This window comes from Spermophilus citellus (genome assembly GCF_964194105.1).
Source record: "Spermophilus citellus genome assembly, chromosome: 5".
NCBI lineage: Eukaryota > Metazoa > Chordata > Mammalia > Rodentia > Sciuridae > Spermophilus > Spermophilus citellus.
Window position 1 is genome coordinate 128913433 of NC_138186.1, and position 19341 is coordinate 128932773.

Here is a 19341-nt window from a genome sequence, read left to right on the forward strand (position 1 = left end):
GTCTTGTGCTAGAATTAGATACGATGTTTTTCTTTTATTGCCTAATATTTTCCTTAATTCAGCCAACATTTGAACACTGACACATGCTAGCTTAGGTAGTGGTGATGAAAAAGAAAAATGATAAAAAAAAGAAATAACATGAATCCTCCTTTTAGTGAGTTTCTAATCCAGTTGGTAGGAAGCAATTACACAATGGGCCATATACTGTGGCAAGATGAGCCAGGGACATGTGTAGGACGGGCATCTAAGTCTGATGAGAGATGATCCAAAATGCCTTGGGACATCACATAGGATGAAAGCATAAACAGAGTTAGGTCAAGAAAGGAGACAGGGATATTCAAGGAGAGGAATGAACACATACAAAGTTGCAAAGAATTGAAAACAGCATAAAATGTTCAGGACACTGTCTGAGGTACAACAGGAGAAAGGGGGTATTATGGGAAGATGACTCATCATGAAGCAAGTAGAGGGGGCAGAAATCAGACCACAAAACTTGGAGCAGGCTAACATGTTTACATTTTATTAGGAAATTTATAGGGGGGCCTGTCATTTAGAATACTGTTTGCTGCAAGCATCAGAACATCTTATGGTAAGCGGCTTAAAAATAAAGAAATGCACTGGTTTGTATAACTGACAACCCAGGATGGAATTGGATTTAGAATTAGCTAAATCAAGGAGCTTCCTGTGACTTCCTGAAGATTTCTTTGCCCTGTATTCTGTTCAGTCTCAGACTTTGGAAATGCCCCAATGGAGCAAAAACTCTCAGTCCTTGAACTCCCATGTGTACACTACAAGGTCCAGGGAAAGAAAAGAAGTTTCTATCCTAGCATTTGAGCAAGTGTTCCAATAATAACCCAGATTCAAACTTTTTGGGTCACTTGTTCACCCTTAAACCAACCTGATTCCCCCAGGGAGTGGGGAAATTTCTCATGAGGCACAAATGTCAAATTCTCAAAACTTGCACATTTCCCATTAAAAAAATGATGCATTATAGTTGTACATACTGATAAGGTTTGTATTATTTGCACATGCACACAAAATACAATATGATAATATAATTTGGCCAATATCACTTTCCATCACTTTTTCCCTCCCTCCCTCCCTCTTAACCCTTGGTCTTTTTCCTCTACTGATCTCCCTTTGATTTTTAGGAGATACTCCCTACTTTTCTTTTCCTTTTTCCTCTCTAGCTTCTGTGTGTGTGAGAGAGAACATACAACCCTTAACTTTCTGAGTTTGACTTATTTCACTCTTGTTTCATCTATTTTCTTGTAAATGACAAGAATTCATTTTTCTTTATGAATGAAAAAAAAATCCATTGTGTATCTATACCACGTTTTATTTATTCATTCATCTGTTGATGGACACCTATGCTGGTGTCCATATGAATTGTGAATTGTGCAGCAATAAACATGTGTATGCATGTATCACTGTAGTGTGATGACTTTGATTCTTCAGGATAAATACCAGCAAGTCATATAGCTGGGTCATATGGTGATTCCATGCCAACTCTTTACATTTTAATAAAAAGCACAACTAATTCTCTCCTAAAGGAAGGCTTTACTTCTTTCCACATAACTTTTCTCTTTTGCACATAGCTCACTCATCTGATTATACATTAACTGCATTATCTTCTTCATTAGATTTCATATTCTTTAAGGATAATATTAGTGCTTTTTTTCTTGGCTATCCTAATATACCTTCTACTGCTTGCAGGACCAGAAGTTCAGTGAATATTCTATATACAAGTAAGATATGCTTTCCAAATTAAGTTAGAAAAAGTGCTTTCATCATAGTCATTTTATTTAAATAAATGAGGAAAACTGTGTCTTGTCTAAAAGTTATTGGGGTCCACTGACGATGTTCTTTCTATAGAGATCATCTCCATTCCCTATCTCGATTAATGTCTTAAACTATGGAGTTGAGAATTTGCTTATAAAATTTGTAGACAATTCTTAATTTGCAGGGGTAACAGATACTTGGCTAGATGCAACCTGGTCTTAATAATTTAGAAAAATTACCCCAAAAAATCTAATGAAGTTTATTATGTTTATTTAGGCAGCTGTGACCAAAAAACCTGACAAGAACAATTTAGAGGAGTAAACATTTATTTTGGGCTCACAATTTCAGAGTTTCAGTCTATGGTTGGCCAGTTCCATTGCTATGGACCTTAGGTAAGGCAGCATCCCATGGTAAAAGGGTCTGGTGAAGGAAAGCTGCTCAGCTCTTGGCATCTTGGAGAGAGAAGGGAGGTGGGGGGAGGAAGGAGAAATAATCCCAAAAGGCATGCAGCCATAATTTATTTCCTTTAGGAATGTCCCACCTGCAGTTACCACCCAGTGATTCATTCAAATTGTTAATATATCAAAATGAATTAATCCACTGATGAGGTTACAGTTCTTATAATCTAAGCCTTTCACTTCTGAATATTCCTGCATTGCCACATGATCTTTTCAGGACCCATCTCATATCCAAACCATAACAATGCTTAAGTAAGTAAAAAACATGTTAAGGGTAAAAATCACAAGATTTTTGTGCTAATATAATAAGTAGCAGAGTACAGAATCAAAATGAGCAATATTTTTTTCTCATTATTGGTTGTTTAAAAACAATATTTATCTATATGCTATTACTTAGAGTTTTTAACAAAATAGATATTACTTTAGGATAATTTTTTTGTAATACCAATTTTATCCCTCATAGTTCAATAAGTATACCTTGAGCTCTGAAAAGTCACATGTTCTAGGGCATGAGTTGATCACCCTTTAGTTGGATAGTTACCTATTAAATTAAACAGATTTTCCTTAGGTCACTATTCTATTTTCAAGTCACTGTTTATTATAGTTGTGAAAAAGAAATCATTGTTACTTAAAGAGAAACTGTGGCAAAATTTACCTCCTGGTCTTTTGAACCCCATAGAACATTTTATTTTATGTGCTTTGCATATGTTTAGATTTACATTTGCATTTTTTTTCAAAATACCATCTTTTAAAGGTGGGGACTGTGGTTTAGTATCTTCTCTTCTCTTGTGTAAGACCAGTTTCTTTCACATAAAACCAAAAGCTGGATTAATGCATTTGGTTATCAGGACACAACACTATAATCCTGCTATTAACTAGTTATGCGATATTTGAAGTGTCAATCCCTCTGGACTTCAGTTTCTTCATATGTAAAATGAAGAGGTTCAACTAGCTGATTTTGAAGATCCTCCCACCTTTAAAATGCTATAGAGTGTATAATAGTAATAACCAGTCATTACTCATCCCATCAGCAAAACAACACTAGGGGTGTATGCAACATGTTTATATCTCAAGATACTTGGGTTTCATATGCTACTAATTATCCACATTCTACAAGGTTTGGATTCCACAGTTTTCTTTAGGCTCTTTTCATTAGGAAATTGCTGAGTTCTATTTGTTTAATCAGTACTGATACCTACTAATTGGTGCCCACTCTGAGAAAGGAATTTTTTTCTGCAGGTCAAGGTACTACAGAGATGTAATAACTTGTTTAAGAATTTTTTTTTTTTTTTGGACTCTGGTATTTACATTACTTTGCCAGGTTTCATCAGAGACAGAGTCTGGTTTGGTGGGTGCAAGTAAAATAATTCAAATTGAAAGTTTTGTTTTCGATTCCTATTTCTTCTCCTGACTTTTGAAGCAAGTGACTCAGCACTTTTTCCCCAGTTTACTTAATTAAAAAAAAAAAGAAGAAGAAGAAGAAGAAAGAAAGGGAAAAAAATGAGGGAGTTTACCAGTTACTAATGTATGATGTATGTACTAAATATCAAATGTTATTAAGAGTTCACCATGGAGTAAATGTATTCTGAAATAATGTTTCCTCAATTTTTCAAACTCTATATTTTCTTTAGCTCTACCTTCTGAAACAAAGCACACCTCTACCTTTTCCCTCACATACTTTGTGCTGAGTTGCACTTTGTCACAGAGGGGGAGGGTGTGACTGTAAAGTCATAATAAACAGGGGAGCCAACAAAAACCACTTAAGTAGGCCCCCACCTATACCATATGACCCAGCTTGGGATAAACTGCACTGAAGTATTCCACCTGGCATCTGTGCAAGTTTTGGGGTTGAATGAGTCTGCTTTTGTTTCACACTAAGCCCTTAAGAAAAGGGACTTGTTAGGGAGGAGGAGGGAAGGGAAGGCAGGAATGAGTTAAAGCCTCAGCATCTTTAGTTCTTTTTCTCTACTTCTTTCAAACAAGCACACCACATTGAATAGCATGTGGAAAATTGGCATTTCCACTGAATAAAAACTAACTGGCAAAGAACAAAAGAGAAAGCAGAGGAATGCAGCTAGATGCTGTTTGGCTTGTCTTGTCAGAAAAAGGACACACAAGAATCCAATGGCTTACCATGGATTTTACCTCCATGTCTGGCTCCTGTTCAGATGTTTTTGGTTTTTTAGTGACTTTGTTTACTTGGCAAGATTTTTAAAAGTAGGATTCCTCTGTAAGTTAAGGATTTAAAAAAAAAAAAGTGACTATAAAAGTAGTATGGGAGAACAACTGTTTAAATGTTCCACTTCAGAAAACCTGCTCACTTTTGGGGAAACACACGCATACCATATGCTCGCACGCACAGTTATTTAAAAAGCCAGAAAACCAACATAAATCTCCATGTAGTTTTGGACTTTGAAGGAGATTGCTAATCTGTTATTTTCAAAAGAGCATATCTTTTTATAAGAAAAAAATATATCATTTTCAACATTATAATGCTTTTATTCATACACAATAGTTTTGTCTCCCTTTACAACATACTGCTTAAAATCTTTGAAACTAAAATCTTACTTTATTCTAGTGTATGTAAAGAATTCACTGTGAACACACTGAACTGTGTGAAATGTTTAGTTTTAGCAAAACGCCAGAAGCCAAGCTCTCTGCTATTTCCCTTCAGAACAAAACAAAAACAACAACAACAAAAAAACACCTGACACAAACCACAAATTATATTTTCATTCAAATCAATGACTCTCTGAACACAGAACAGAGAGCATTTGCTGTGCCAACTCTAACATGACTTGTGATTGAAGCAATTCATCCGGGGAAGGTATCTGGTAAGAGAACATATGTTCAGTAACAGATCAACTTTCATCTTTCATGGAAATTACTCTAGAAAATGTTTTGTGGCTTATGATTTAGTGACAAGGATGTCGAACAACTCTTCTCACATGTGAAGTAACACAGGATGGAGACCTTTCCAACAATACCAAGGTCATGGAGTTTCCACTACTTTCATACTCTGACATTAGACTATAGTGGCTGTTCAAACAGTGTTTAGCTTTCAAAGAAATTGAACATTAGCTTTGGGGGACATATGTCATGAGGAAAGAAATTACTACAAATAATGCTATTCAGTAAGACCGACTTTATAATTTTATATAGAGTTGTAGTATCTGAATGATAGGATTGGGCAGGAGACCAACATCACTTAATACACTGTATTACTTTATGCATGAGGAAACTTTGGTTCAAAGGTATCAAGGAACTACACAGCAAGTTATGGCCAGTTTTCCTGACCTCCCAAGCCCTATGCACATTATGTTCTAGCACATTTCATGTACTTCAGGCTAATGTGCTCATCTTTATTGCATGTTAGTGCCTCTGGCATCTAGAATTCCAAAGAATGAGGTATTTAGTTAGGGACTGAGGAGATCAGTGTGAGTATCATACCAAGTTTTCTTGGGAAATGGAGGCAGTACCTCTTCTGAGCCAGGAAACACCAGACAGCTCACTTCAAATAAGTACAGAGTGAAAAGAATATTCTTCTCTCCTTTGAACTGAAAGAGAAACTCAATTCCTGAGAAAGAAATGAAAATCTTTCCTCCGGTGATTTTATCATTTTGATGAGTTTCTGCCAGGAGTTGACATTATCTTTCAGAAGACAAATATTCCTAAAAAAACGAAAATAATAAAGGAAATTGCTGATATAGGTTTTTTTCCCCCCTGTGATCTCTTTTCCAATTGCACTTTTGTGCCTGCACACTTGCATATAAACTATGTTAGAGTATTTTGAATTATTTGGCCACAAGTGAAGAAGGCAAAGTTTAGAAATACTCATTAAATAAAAAGTCCCAACTATAATTGTTGCATTCTGAACCGGATTTACTCTGTAACTGTTTTGTTAGCTTTTGTTAGATAAAAAAAATTATGATTTTTAAGGCAGAGAATGTTTATCAAACCTTGAAAGGTGAATAATAATTGACTGCAGCAGCAGGTTATTGAGAAAGTATTCAAAAACTATTTTGCATGGACCTCTAAATCATTCACCATGTGAATTGGTCCAATGTGTTCAGTTTTCACAGACCAGCTTAGCATCCCTGCCAAGTTAAAGTTGGCATCCTAAGAGCTTACTGAATCGTCTTGACTGAATGTTTTTGTTGTTGTTCAGAATTTTTCAAAGTAAGTTAGAATAATTATTCAAGATAGAAATGTACTTTCTCATGAAATTAAGTTTTTAATATGGTTTCTCTAAGAATAGTGCTCTATTTTGATACCTCATATTTCTTTTTTATCTAAGCAACTATATAGCTATGCCTTGACACCCATATTATTGAAAACTTTTTCTGTCTTGCTCTGGCTCATACAAGTTAATTCTCAGCACTATAGAATAGGGTAATTCAACCCTCCCAGAAAGTAATACTGAAAGTAATATCTCTAATCAGATTGTTCTTGGAGCTCACCTTGAAAGGTTCTTTATCAAACCCAGTTAAAAAAGTTCCTACTTTCCCTTTGTTGTTTTACTAGTTTAATTTTTCATAAAAGTGTATTTTCATAATGTTAATATAATGAATTATGTCTTGGGTGGAAAATTGTGATTTACTTTTAGAAAATAAAACATGCGCAAATTGTGTAGTATTTACAAACTACAAATTTCCCATAACACACTGTATGTTCTTCAAGGATCATGAAGAAGGCTATCTGTCTATCTCATTTTGCTCTAAACATGAAGAAGAAGTCAGATGGCATCTTCCACACTCTGCCTAGAAATCTCTTTAGCTACATCACATAGTTCATCAGGTACATTTTCCACTTTCTATATTAGTATAGGGAGCAGTGTTGCTAAGTTTCTGTCACTGCATAAGGATGGCTTTCTCCCCGACTCCAAAAATATTCCTTCTTTTGGTTCTCCCAGCAAACTCCACAATAGTGGTCAGGCTTTTACTGAAAGTCTCTTATGTTTTCTCCAAAGTCCTCTGCAGCTTCTTTCTACATGTTATTCCCAAAGTCTCTGATATATTTTGAAATTTGGTTGTGATAGTACCCCACTTGCAAGCACAAAAGTTTGTGTTATATATTACTGTGTAACAAATCACCTCAAAACTTAACAGTACCAAATAATGGCATTATCTCTTATAATTTCCTGGGCCACTCTAGCTTCAGGTCCTTTGTAAGGTTAGATCCAGCTAGGAAAGCAACTATCTGAAGGTTTATTTGGGGCAGGAGTACCACTTTCATGGTGGCTCCATCCCCTAATGGTTGCTGGAATAAGTCTTCAGATCATCACCTCATCCATCTTTTTCCAGGCCTGCTTGAGTGTCTCATGGATTTGCAATGTTGGAAGACAAACCCCCCACAACCCCATCTTTCACATCTTGTAAGTAGAGCAACTGAAAACTTCCTTTGTTCTAAGTAATCTTTTAAAGGATGTTTGTATAGCAAATAACCTTGGCAGATAGAGATAGTTCCCCCCCCACACACCCCAGAGCAAAGGGCAAGGTTTATTTATTTCACCTATTATATGATAAAGATAATGTATTCTTAAAGAAAAGATTAGGCAAGTTTATAGCCCATTATAAAAAAATTGGACTCCCTAAACTTGAAGCTCACTTCTTTTAACACCACCCACTGCATGTGAAGTCATCTTTTGGCCAACTGTGCACTGACCTGTGGGAACTTGGTCTCAAAGAATTGGCACTTATTTTATGTTCTGGTTATTTCTATTGTTTTGAGCATTCAACTGCCCTTTAACTTACCCAATAGTCTCATGTCTTCTACTACTATCCATGAAACTGTGACAAGGTAACTTGTTTGTTTGTAAATAGGATAAAATCTCAGATCTCTTATAGTGCTTGACAGGCAGCTGGCTTTCCTCAGAGCGAGTGAAGGGCAAGGCAGATGACTTTTTGAACTAGCCAAGAAAGTCACAAATCATTTTCACAATATTCTATTGTTCAGCGTTGGGTCTATGTTGGAAGGGAATATACAAAGTTGGAAATATCAGAAAAGTTCATTGAGAGGTGTCTTAAAATGTGATTACCACAGCTCTGGTAAAAACTGTAAAACCCTGAGCTCAGATTGATCCTCTTCATGTTCCCTGCAAAACTCAAACTAGTGTCTTTATATAATATCTACTCAAAAGATATTATTTGTTGAATTTCTTCACTCTAAAAATATTACATGTGATTTAGGAGCTACATTTCTGCATTAACTATGATGAGTAGACCTATGAACATAGAAAATATTTCTTAGTTTATCATTCATTACTTCATAAACAAAAGCCTCGAAATAGAATCAAAACTGATACACCAGCCTTGTGTAGACCTACTACAAAAAATATTACTGGCTAATTTTAGTTACCTATTTTTTTAATCAACATTTTCTGAACATTATAGAACAAGACCAAAAAAAAAAAAAAAAAGACTTCTGTGAATTTATAAACAAAATTCAATATGAATTTTTCAAGAGTAGGGGAAGAAAGAACAAAATAGTCCAAGTCATTCAAATAACTTAATTAGAGATAAATCAGTAAAATCAGAGATTTTCTTTTAAATAAAAAAATTAAATTCATAATATATTTTTCTTTCAAATATTATAGAAGTAATAGTTTAACTAGGGAAAATGATTTGTGCTAATCTTTGAATTGCTCACAGTTATATATATGGAATTATTTATTTATTTTTTTAGAAGAGCACTATAATTCCTGAAAGCAAGAAAATTGGGAACGTGTGAATGGGGAATGTGACACAAGGTCATATTTCCTTTAATGTAAATTTAACCTTGTATTTACAAGGAATTAACAGGAAAAAAAAAACAACAAAAATGATTTTCATGACATAAGACCCTTAGCCATAAGTAAATTACTTCCTCTGATACCCAACCAAAGAAACAATAATCCATCCCTACTCCAGGGAAAAATAATTTACTATTGTGCACTTCTTGGGAGGGATCAATACTGAAACCATGTTTACTCTATTTCTTGAACAGTTTAAAGTACTTTCAAGGTTGATTTAGACATAAGCATTCCTTCCTCAATAAATACATTTAGAACCAAACCAAGGAAAATACCACAACTACATTGTGCAAAAACTGGGGAAAAAGAGATTTGAGTATGGTGATGTTTTCCCTCTAATTCAAACTGCCCTCTTCAAGTCCTGTCATATTTGGTTTATGAAATCAGTTCAGCTAATAGCATAGGCTTCTTTGAAACAGTGACTAAAATTCATCAAAAAAAAAAAAAAACCCTGCCATGATCTCGGTGGAAACAATTTCCAAATTCTTACGTAGTTATTATATTTCCTGGCCTGGGAGCATAATGAGGTTAAAGCATTAATTAGGAACACATTCCATTCCATCTTTTGCCTCCCATGGTTAGACTGTTTAATTAAAGGCCTTGAAGGCTTCTGGGCAAGTCAGCACATGGTGTGATCATCTGTCTCATACTCTCTTTGCTTTGTGCTTCTTCATCACTTGGAACGTAATTCGTTTATTCTGGGACTGTTTGGCACTCTTCATTTTGCCAGCAGTAGACAAAAGAAGTGAGTAGTAGTTCTATTTTGTAGATTCTTGAAGACATTGATGTCTGATGGTTGTAGACAGTCATTCATTGCACAAATATCTGTTGAGCGAGTGCCAACCAAGGATCCTGAGAGTTGCTGGGTGCTTTGAAATAGCTGAAGAATCAGATATAGTTCCTTGTTTACATGAGAAGAAGTGTTCATACAGGAAGGGGAGATGAGGCAGGGCAATACCACTCTACAAACAAAAGCAATAAATATTATGCCATGGTAAAATGTTTTAAGAGTTCAGACAGTGAAGAAATTATTTCTTTATAGAAGAAATTAAGATAAGACACATGGATGAAGTGGGTGGGATTTAGTTTCTACTGATAAGGAGTAACTAATGGGATGAGGGAGAACATGGGAAAAAGAGATCAAGTAGACAGGAGATTGAGACTCATCAAAGCAAACAGGAATAAAAGGGAATAAATTTTGAGGCAGGGTAAGGAATTGAAGCTGGACTTCAAGTCTAAAGGTGACAGGGAATCACTAAAAGGTTTTTTTTTTTTTTTTTTAAGCCGGGTTTTGATGTAGTCTGAAGTTTGCCTCAGGGCAAGAGACTTAAGGCAGTGAAAACATTTACCAGGTCAAATCATGCAGGAGGTTTTGTAAGGTGTTTCTAAGGGTTATGAGCTTTATTTCAAGACCAAAAAGAGTATATTATTAGAGGGTTTAAAATTAAGCAACTGGTTATTTAGATTTGTACTTTAAATAGCTAATTAATTCTGTATTTCAGACTTTAGATTGGAAGAGGATACAGATGAGATAGCACCTAAATTTTTCTATTTCTTGCAGCTCTGAGGATTTGTAGTACCCCTTTTTTACTTGATCATCTATTTTAGACAATGAGAACCTCTCTGGCTTAATCTGGTATTCACCTTCAAGGATTTTTTGATGCTTATGACTAGATAATGTCAAAAGAAATGTCTTTTGATTCAATGGAGTCAGCACATTGGACCCACTTGCTATGTGTTTACCCACCACAGGGAGGCAGGAGATTGGTGAGGAGGAATTAGAGAACATTATTGCTACTTATCATTGGAGTTGTAGATTTTTCTGAGTCACTTTAGCGGTGTGTATGTGTGTATCCAAAATGCAGAGGATATGGAACAAGTTCCCTGAAGCAATGAGATAGAGAAGTGAGCCTTTTTAGGAAGAATTTTCAACAACATGTCTCAGCAGAAATGAAATGGAGTATACATGACTATTTCCCCACTTACTTTTTCCTTTTATAAATTTTATTTTTTTTTATTAAAATAATGATTGTACATATTTATGGGATAGGATAGGCTATTTCCATACCCTGATTTGATCATTACCCACTTACTTTCTTAACACCAGAGAGCAGGGTCTGCCGTTATAATTCTGGCCCCTTTAAATGTTCAATGGATAACATAATTTTTATGCCTTGCAGTTATAATAAAGATAATTGAGCCAGTTGTAAGTAATTTATACTGGTAAGTGATGATTCCTCTTCTGGGAGAGATACGGCTATAATTTAAAGAAATTTCTCTGCCAGCCTCTTTTTAGGTTGTCGTATTGACTCTAGGCTGTTTCATGAATGGCATTGTTTTTATTACTTGCTACTTATACTTGATCCCAAAGCTCTGCATAATGAAATTAAGAAAACATATAGTATGTTTAGCATATGAGAATATATATTTGCTTTCCAAAAATGAATGACATGTGCATTCATGACACTTGGATTCAATGCAACAATTTATTTGTAAGAAATCTATTTTGCAAACTTAACTGTCTAGGCCCAGAGGCCAGTTATAATGTTATAGGTTGCATTCATTGAAAAAAAATTCATGTATCTGATGCTAAATAATCATACACCAAATCTCATAGAAAAATAATTTAACTTATAGTATGAAGTAAAAATGAAACTTTTGAAAAATATTTGTCTCTAATGATTACCTAATATTTATTAATTTATGTGTACAAGAGGTATTTGTCTAGTGTCAAATGTGATAGATCCTTATTCTGAAGTAATTTATAGTTTATAAAGAGGTGAATAAGCCATATTTAGTTATTTCTTTTTTGAGGGCTGGGTACCTGGGATTGAACTCAGGGGTACTTGACAACCGAGCCACATCCCCAGCCATATTTTGTATTTTATTTAGAGACAGGTTTCTCACTGAGTTGCTTAGTGCCTTGACTTTGCTGAGCCTGGCTCTGAACTCACAATCCTCCTGTCTCAGCCTCCCGAACTGCTGAGATTACAGGCATGCACAACTGTGCCCTGCTTTTTAATTATTTCTTTTAAAATTAAAACGTGAGAAAAAGGATATATGGCAGATTTTTCTCCAGATTTTTAAATACATTTGAAGACACATTTTTTAAATTATTATTTGTTTCAGCTTTCAAATTTGGTTAAATTTTTCTTAGTTTAAAATTTAAAAATATTCTCATATATTTTTATAGTATACTATTATTTTAGTTTTACACTTATATAATTCAACTTTATAGAATTAACATGGCATTAAAAGGAATTTTTAAATGTTTAGAATTTTCTCTTAAAATATTAAAATACACAATATTTTTAATGGGAATTTTTATTATTTATCATCTTAAATTAATTTTTATTAGTGTTCTTGGGAATTTTCTAAACTTATATAGTCATTTTATAATCTGACTAACTATTTCAATGAAAATTCCATCAGGTTTTAATGCTATAGTCAACTCCATTGACTATAGCATCAGGGGGGACTCACAGAGTGGCTGGGCAACATTGTCTGTTGTCACACTCTCTTCCCTGCCTTGTGGATAGTCCAAATTGTTACATAGCTCATCAAAACTGCTGTGTATTGATTTGAGAAATATTTATTGAGAAACTATAGTTGGCCAGGCCCTATTTCAAGTTTGGCAGATGTAGAAATGTCTGAACCAGACACTTTTTTTATCCTAGTTGTAGCCAAAACAGCCATAATGTTAGGTAGCAACAAATACTATGAAGTACACCTAAAACACAATCAGAGGAGAAAGTGATGGAAAATGACATTGAGACCATAGCCTTTTTAGGGCCTGAGAAGAGTTTCCCAGGCTGAGGGCAGAGCACAGGCTGCAACTCTGCGCAAAGAACCACAGCTTCTCCTTTGAGAAACTAGGTGCTATCTGGTCAAATGTACCTTAAGAATCTCTTACCACATTTCTCCTATCTTCTCAGTTTTGTTGTTTCTCAGGGTAAGAAATAGTTTTTACAAGTACATGAAAAAATGCTCACCATCTCTAGCAGTCAGAGAAATGCAAATCAAAACCACCCTAAGATACCATCTCACTCCAGTAAGATTGGCAGCCATTATGAAGTCAAACAACAACAAGTGCTGGCGAGGATATGGGATAAAGGGTACACTTGTACATTGCTGGTGGGACTGCAAATTGGTGCAGCCAATTTGGAAAGCAGTATAGAGATTTCTTGGAAAGCTGGGAATGGAACCACCATTTGACCCAGCTATTCCCCTTCTCAGTCTATTCCCTAAAGACCTAAAAAGAGCATGCTACAGGGACACTGCTACATCGATGTTCATAGCAGCACAATTCACAATAGCAAGACTGTGGAACCAACCCAGATGCCCTTCAATAGATGAATGGATAAAAAAATGTGGCATTTATACACAATGGAGTATTACTCTGAATTAAAAAATGACAAAATCATGGAATTTGCAGGGAAATGGATGGCATTAGAGCAGATTATGCTAAGTGAAACTAGCCAATCCCTAAAAAACAAATGCCAAATGTCTTCTTTGATATAAGGAGAGTAACTAAGAACAGAGTAGGGATGAAGAGCATGAGAAGAAGATTAACATTAAACAGGGATGAGAGGTGGGAGGGAAAGGGAGAGAGAAGGGAAATTGCATGGAAATGGAAGGAGACCATCATTGTTATACAAAATTACATATAAGAGGTTGTGAGGGGAATGGGAAAAAAAACAAGGAGAGAAATGAATTACAGTAGATGGGGTAGAGAGAGAAGATGGGAGGGGAGGGGAGGGGAGGGGGGATAGTAGAGGATAGGAAAGGCAGCAGAATACAACAGACACTAGTATGGCAATATGTAAATCAGTGGAAGTGTAACTGATGTGATTCTGCAATCTGTATACGGGGTAAAAATGGGAGTTCATAACCCACTTGAATCAAAATGTGAAATATGATATGTCAAGAACTATGTAATGTTTTGAACAACCAACAATAAAAATTAAAAAAAAAGAATCTTCACTGTGTTTCTGTTTCCATTTTCTGCTCTCTCTTCAACAGTTTTACTGTTGAAGCATTTTCTCTCTCCTTCTCAATTTTCTGTCCTCTCCATTGTCATTCACCTTTAAGCACGCAAACTTGTTGAAATCTCTCACATTTTAAAACAATAATTATGATAAATCCAGAAGACACTCCTTTGATCTTCTAATCTCCAAGCTCTTTGTAAATAACTCTTCAGTCTTCTTCCCAGAAACTTCTTCTTTCTATTTGTACCCCCCCACCGCCCCCAGCCTCCCAATCCACAATCCCTATTCCTATTGCACCAGAAGACTCTACATTTGGGGAAGTCAACAGTCACAGGGAGAAAAGTATGAGAACCGCCACAAAAGGGCCATGCCGGAAACACTAAAAGGAAGAGAGTTTTCTAAAGCATAAAATGATAAAAAAAAAAAAAAAGGTTGGTGCCTGTACGTTCTTGTAAAAATAAGAGCAGAAAAATTGTATCAGAGATCATAGTCAAAAAGAAAAATGTTACCATTCAGCAGGTTAGAGTTTGGTTTAACAAAGGCAAGTTTTACATGAATCCATAGGACAAGGTGACAGAAATGGAATGGAAATTATGATCGATAACATTGTGAACGGTTATTGGATCACTTTTGCCAGCCTCATTCAGATGACTAGAATGCGGGTGAACTAGAAAATAGGTCTTTAACAGTGGTGGAAGAATGACCAAGAACCTGGTGATCAAAAGTCACAAATGAGAGGAAAGAGTAATATGCTTGTGTGGGAGTGTTTGGTGGCTTTCCTCCACATCCTGAGAGCCCCTGCCATCACTCCTACAGCAAAAGAGAGATTATCAAGAGAAAGCACAGCTTCCATTGTTTGAATATTGTCTATTTCCTTTGAAACTTAAGTTGTAGTTTAATCCTCACTGTGAATAATTAAGAGGATAGAGACTTAATCCAACTCTTATATCTAAAGGTGGGGACTTCGGAAGACTATTTGGATTAGATTGAGGTCATGAAGGTAGAACCTCCATGATGAATACTGGTGGTTTGTAAGAAGAGAGAGATCAGAAGGTGGACAAACACACAAGCGCATGTATGCACATGCATGTGCGCACACACACACACACACACACACACACACATATTCCTTGTCTCTTGTCACATGATGCCACATGCCACCTCAGGCTTTTGCAAGCAAGAGAATCATAACCAGATGCAGCCCATTGACCTTGGATCAGAACCATCAGTCAAAATAAACCTCTTTTCTTTATATCTTACACAATCTGTGATGATGTTATTGGTAACAGAAATTGGACTAAGACAATAACAAATTTATTTAATTAAAGTCTCACATGATGTGAGAACCTTCAGAAATGAAGACAAAGACCCAGGGGAGACTATTTCGATGCTTAGGTTTGATAAAGAATGGACAGCTTTGTAGAAATGTGATTGGAAAAGGGATATGGTTGGATGGTAAGGGACTGAGCAGGGAAACCCCAAAAGTTCAGCTCTTCAGATTTTCCTTAACCTTTCTGGGTAGTATTCCTTATTCCAAGTATGAGGCATGACCTCCCTGGAGATGGGATCATATGATCTACTATCAGACAAAGCAGTGTTATGGTGTCACTTAAGAGGGCTGGGTCTGGAGTGTACTTGGATTTGAAGCCTAGCTCCATAGCTGATTGTTTTGTGACCTGGTACACATTGATTAGCCTGTCTGAGACTCAGTTTCCTCATCAGTAAGATGGGGATAATGATAATACTTGCATTACAGCACTGATAAGAGGATTATATTAGATAATATATCTAAAGGACCATCAATTGCATATGTCACATTGTAGTATCTTGATCATTATCATTATTGTTGATTATTATCATTATGGTTCTTCAAATGAAGACCTTCGATGAATTTCTAATAAGTTCTGATGAATTTCTGATGATGCCAAGGCTTGGGAACATCTTGTAAGAGTACTTTGTTATTACATTAAAGCAGCAAAAGTCACTTTATGGAATGAACAAAGTAAGTCTTAAAGCTAGTTTTATGAAAATACTTTGGTCTTTTACAAGTGAAACTGTCAACTCCTTGATTTTTTTTCCATTTTACATTCAATCTGATATGTTAATGTGAAAACATAAGCTGAATGTCCCCTTTTATATTTTTGTCACATAACTTATCTGGCTCTTCAGCCAATATTTGTTTTAAACTTGAACTTTAATTTGTGCATATGTTAGTACTTATGTGTGACTTAGTAGACAAATGATTTAATTATTCTGAACCTGGATATCTTCAGGTCTAAATTACAAATTATAAAAGTCACCTTGCAAGGTCATTGTGAACATTATTTATTATATATTTAAATAGTTTTCAAACTGATAGCACATAACAGATAATAAAATTAAACACAAACAGAAGAAAGGGAAAAATTATTAGCATAATTTTCAATAAAACACAGCATAAAATGAGACATCATTTTCTACTACCTTTGGTTTTTGAAAAAATTTTATGTTTAGAAAGTACCCAGTATGACAGAGGATTGGCAAATAATTCTCACAAACTGACAGTAAGAAGAGAAAAAGGGACAGTTCAGAAGAGGACATAATTTTGTAGTATTTTTCAATGTTTAAATGGCATACAGCACAGTCTTTGACCCCAAAATTCCATGTTTATGAATCACAGGTTAGAGAGGTCAATGAGTGCAACAGGGCAAAAATCCAGGTTAGGCATCAGAAGAGTGTCAATCAAAAGATAAATGTAAGTGGAGGTAGTTTGACACTGCACTAAAGACCATCAGGTAGCATTAGGGCAATGGCTACTCTTTTATCCACATGAGTATGAATTATAAGGGGCTCTTCAAATGAAGACATTCAATGATTTTCTAATCAGTTCCAATGAATTTCTGATGATGTCAAGGCTTGGGTACATCCTGTAAGAATACTTTAAATAGGAGAGTAAAAAGCTGGCCATTTTAGTTACCATCCCCACCTCTTCCCAGCAGAAGCCAATAGCATTTCAACAACTCTTAGCATTTTTTGTTTGTTTGCCTTGATGGCTCCATATTTGTACTTAAAATCTAGCCCAGTGTCTCCTTTTTCAAGTACAAACGGTTTGGTTCTATTTGCAACACATATATTCAAATGTGAAGCCATTTCCCAAACTATTCTGCACTAGGGAGGAAAAAGGTTCACAAATTTAGACATGAATTAGAACCACAGATAGCTTGCCAAAGCACAATTTATTGAGTCTGACATTCAGTTTCTGATTCAGTAAGTCTGAGATGGGGAAGAGAGCTTGAACTTTTAACAAATTCCCAGGTGACACTAATGTTGCCTTTCAGGGACTATATTTTGAAAACCACTCCCTTTGCAATCATTTACATGCAAGAAAACCAAAAATCAAAATCAGAAGCAAATAAGTACATATTGATACCAAGTGATAAAAATGAGAAATTTCAAATAAACTCAAATATTTTTCTTAATTGAGTAAGTCAAGCTGGAAAAGCAGGTCCTTTTAATCTTCCCAGAAGAAAACGGAAGTAGAATTGAAAAGACAACTTCAAAGCCAAGTGTTCTCCCCAGAAAATGCCCCGCATGGAAGTTGAGAGCATTAGACACATGAAAAAAAATCTTACATATCCTCTGAGGTAAGAATAACACTGAATCATAAGATGTGTAAACACTGCTCTTAAAAGTAACACTGGACAAAGACTTATCTTATGAGCCATAGAAGGAAGGAAAATATCTGGTATGCACCCATACGAAACCATTTCATAACTGTTCAGATGTACTACAACTTAGGCTAACCCTTGATGGAACACAGAAAGAAGGAGAATTCCATGGCCTTCTTACTTTCCTCATTCATTTGGAGGATCAAGGGACTAGAGAGAGAAGCAGGGAGAAGCAAATGTAGAAATTTTTTTGGTAGCAATAATTCCTTTATTTGGAGTCTGTAAATATGATTTTTTGAACTGAACCAATACTTCTAGAAATTGTTAAATTTACGTAGAAGGGTTTATCCAGGGGAGAACTGGGGGAAGTTAGTGAGTGTGTATATTATTGCTGTTACTAAAGTGACTTTTTGAATACTTAATATGAACTTTAGTAAGCTTCTGGATGTTTGGGTTATTTTTATTACTAACGTTCGTTGAAATAAAAATGAATCAGGTGCTTTTCCAGAATGATTCATCAGGTCAGTTAGACCTCAGTTTATAATTTTTTTTTCTTGAATTTAAAAATATTGGATTATTTTTAGATGAATTACCTTGAGGAAAAAATCATTTACATTTGGAAATTTGAGAACAAGTTAACCAACGATAATAATAAGTCTGGCCTAAAAAAGTATAAAATATTTCAAGTGACATATTTATAAACTTGTTCTTTATAAAAGGAAATGTGCACTTAATTTAGAATAACATTTCCCAAAGCACAACCTAGGACTCCTAAATTTCTTTTAAGTTCTTTAAGTTTGATACCTTTTTTTTAGTTGTTTTCACCTATCAAGTTAGTATATCAGATAGCTTAATTTTTATTGTTTTCAACTATTAAGAAATGCTGGTATATAAACAGCTAAAAATGAAAATTTCCCCAGCTCTTTTGAGTTTATAGATTTTTTTTCCAGAATTTGTAAGATGTCTATTACTCAATCTGCTTACATTTATGTACATGTGTATATGTGTGTATATGTGAATTTTGAGGGGTTTATATGTACAAATATGCAAATGCTTTCCTTTACACATACCAATACTTATTTGTTTCATGTGATATTATGGACATATTTCTATTATTTATTCAATTATTCTATGTGGACCAATCTCATTTTAATTGTGGTATAGAATTTCAAAATACAGGCAAACACTAATCTATGCTCTTCCTATTAATAGCTTTAAGTTTTTTTGCTACTGAAAATAATGCTGCAATGAATGTTTTTATAAACACAACTTTGTGTATAAATAGTATGGCTTCCTAGAGATATTATTATTAGATCAAAGCGCCTATGCTTTCATACTTTTTATTAATTATGCCAAATTTTCCTCCAAAGAACTTGTATCAGTTTGTCATCCCACCATCAATTAGTGAGTGCTATTTTCCACATTTGCGCTTTCAGTGAATATTATTAGTTTTTTATAAAGTGATACATGAAAACATCACATTCTTTATATATTTTTATAAGTACATTATAGTTATACATGCTATTGTGGTTCATTTTTATAATCATAAATGCATGGAATATAGTTTGCTTCATTTAAGTCCCCAGTGCTTCCCTCTCTCTTTTCTTTCCCTCACTATCCCCTTCCTCTTCTCCACTGATGTCCCTTCTATTTTTATTGTATTCTTCATATCCACT

General features: G+C 35.0%; 1 long non-coding RNA gene across 2 annotated transcripts in view; it reads right to left on the minus strand.

Annotated features, from left to right (window-relative positions):
- LOC308650009 overlaps window positions 1–19341 on the minus strand; it is a 50837-nt gene that overhangs the window by 16776 nt on the left and 14720 nt on the right. The window contains exon 3 of one of the 2 annotated variants that reach the window (XR_014022217.1): window positions 9728–9992. The exons of the other annotated variant lie outside the window; for it this stretch is intronic. This is a non-coding gene — a long non-coding RNA (uncharacterized lncRNA). Of the gene's footprint in view, window positions 1–9727; window positions 9993–19341 lie in introns of those variants that run through there. 2 annotated transcript variants of the gene reach the window in all.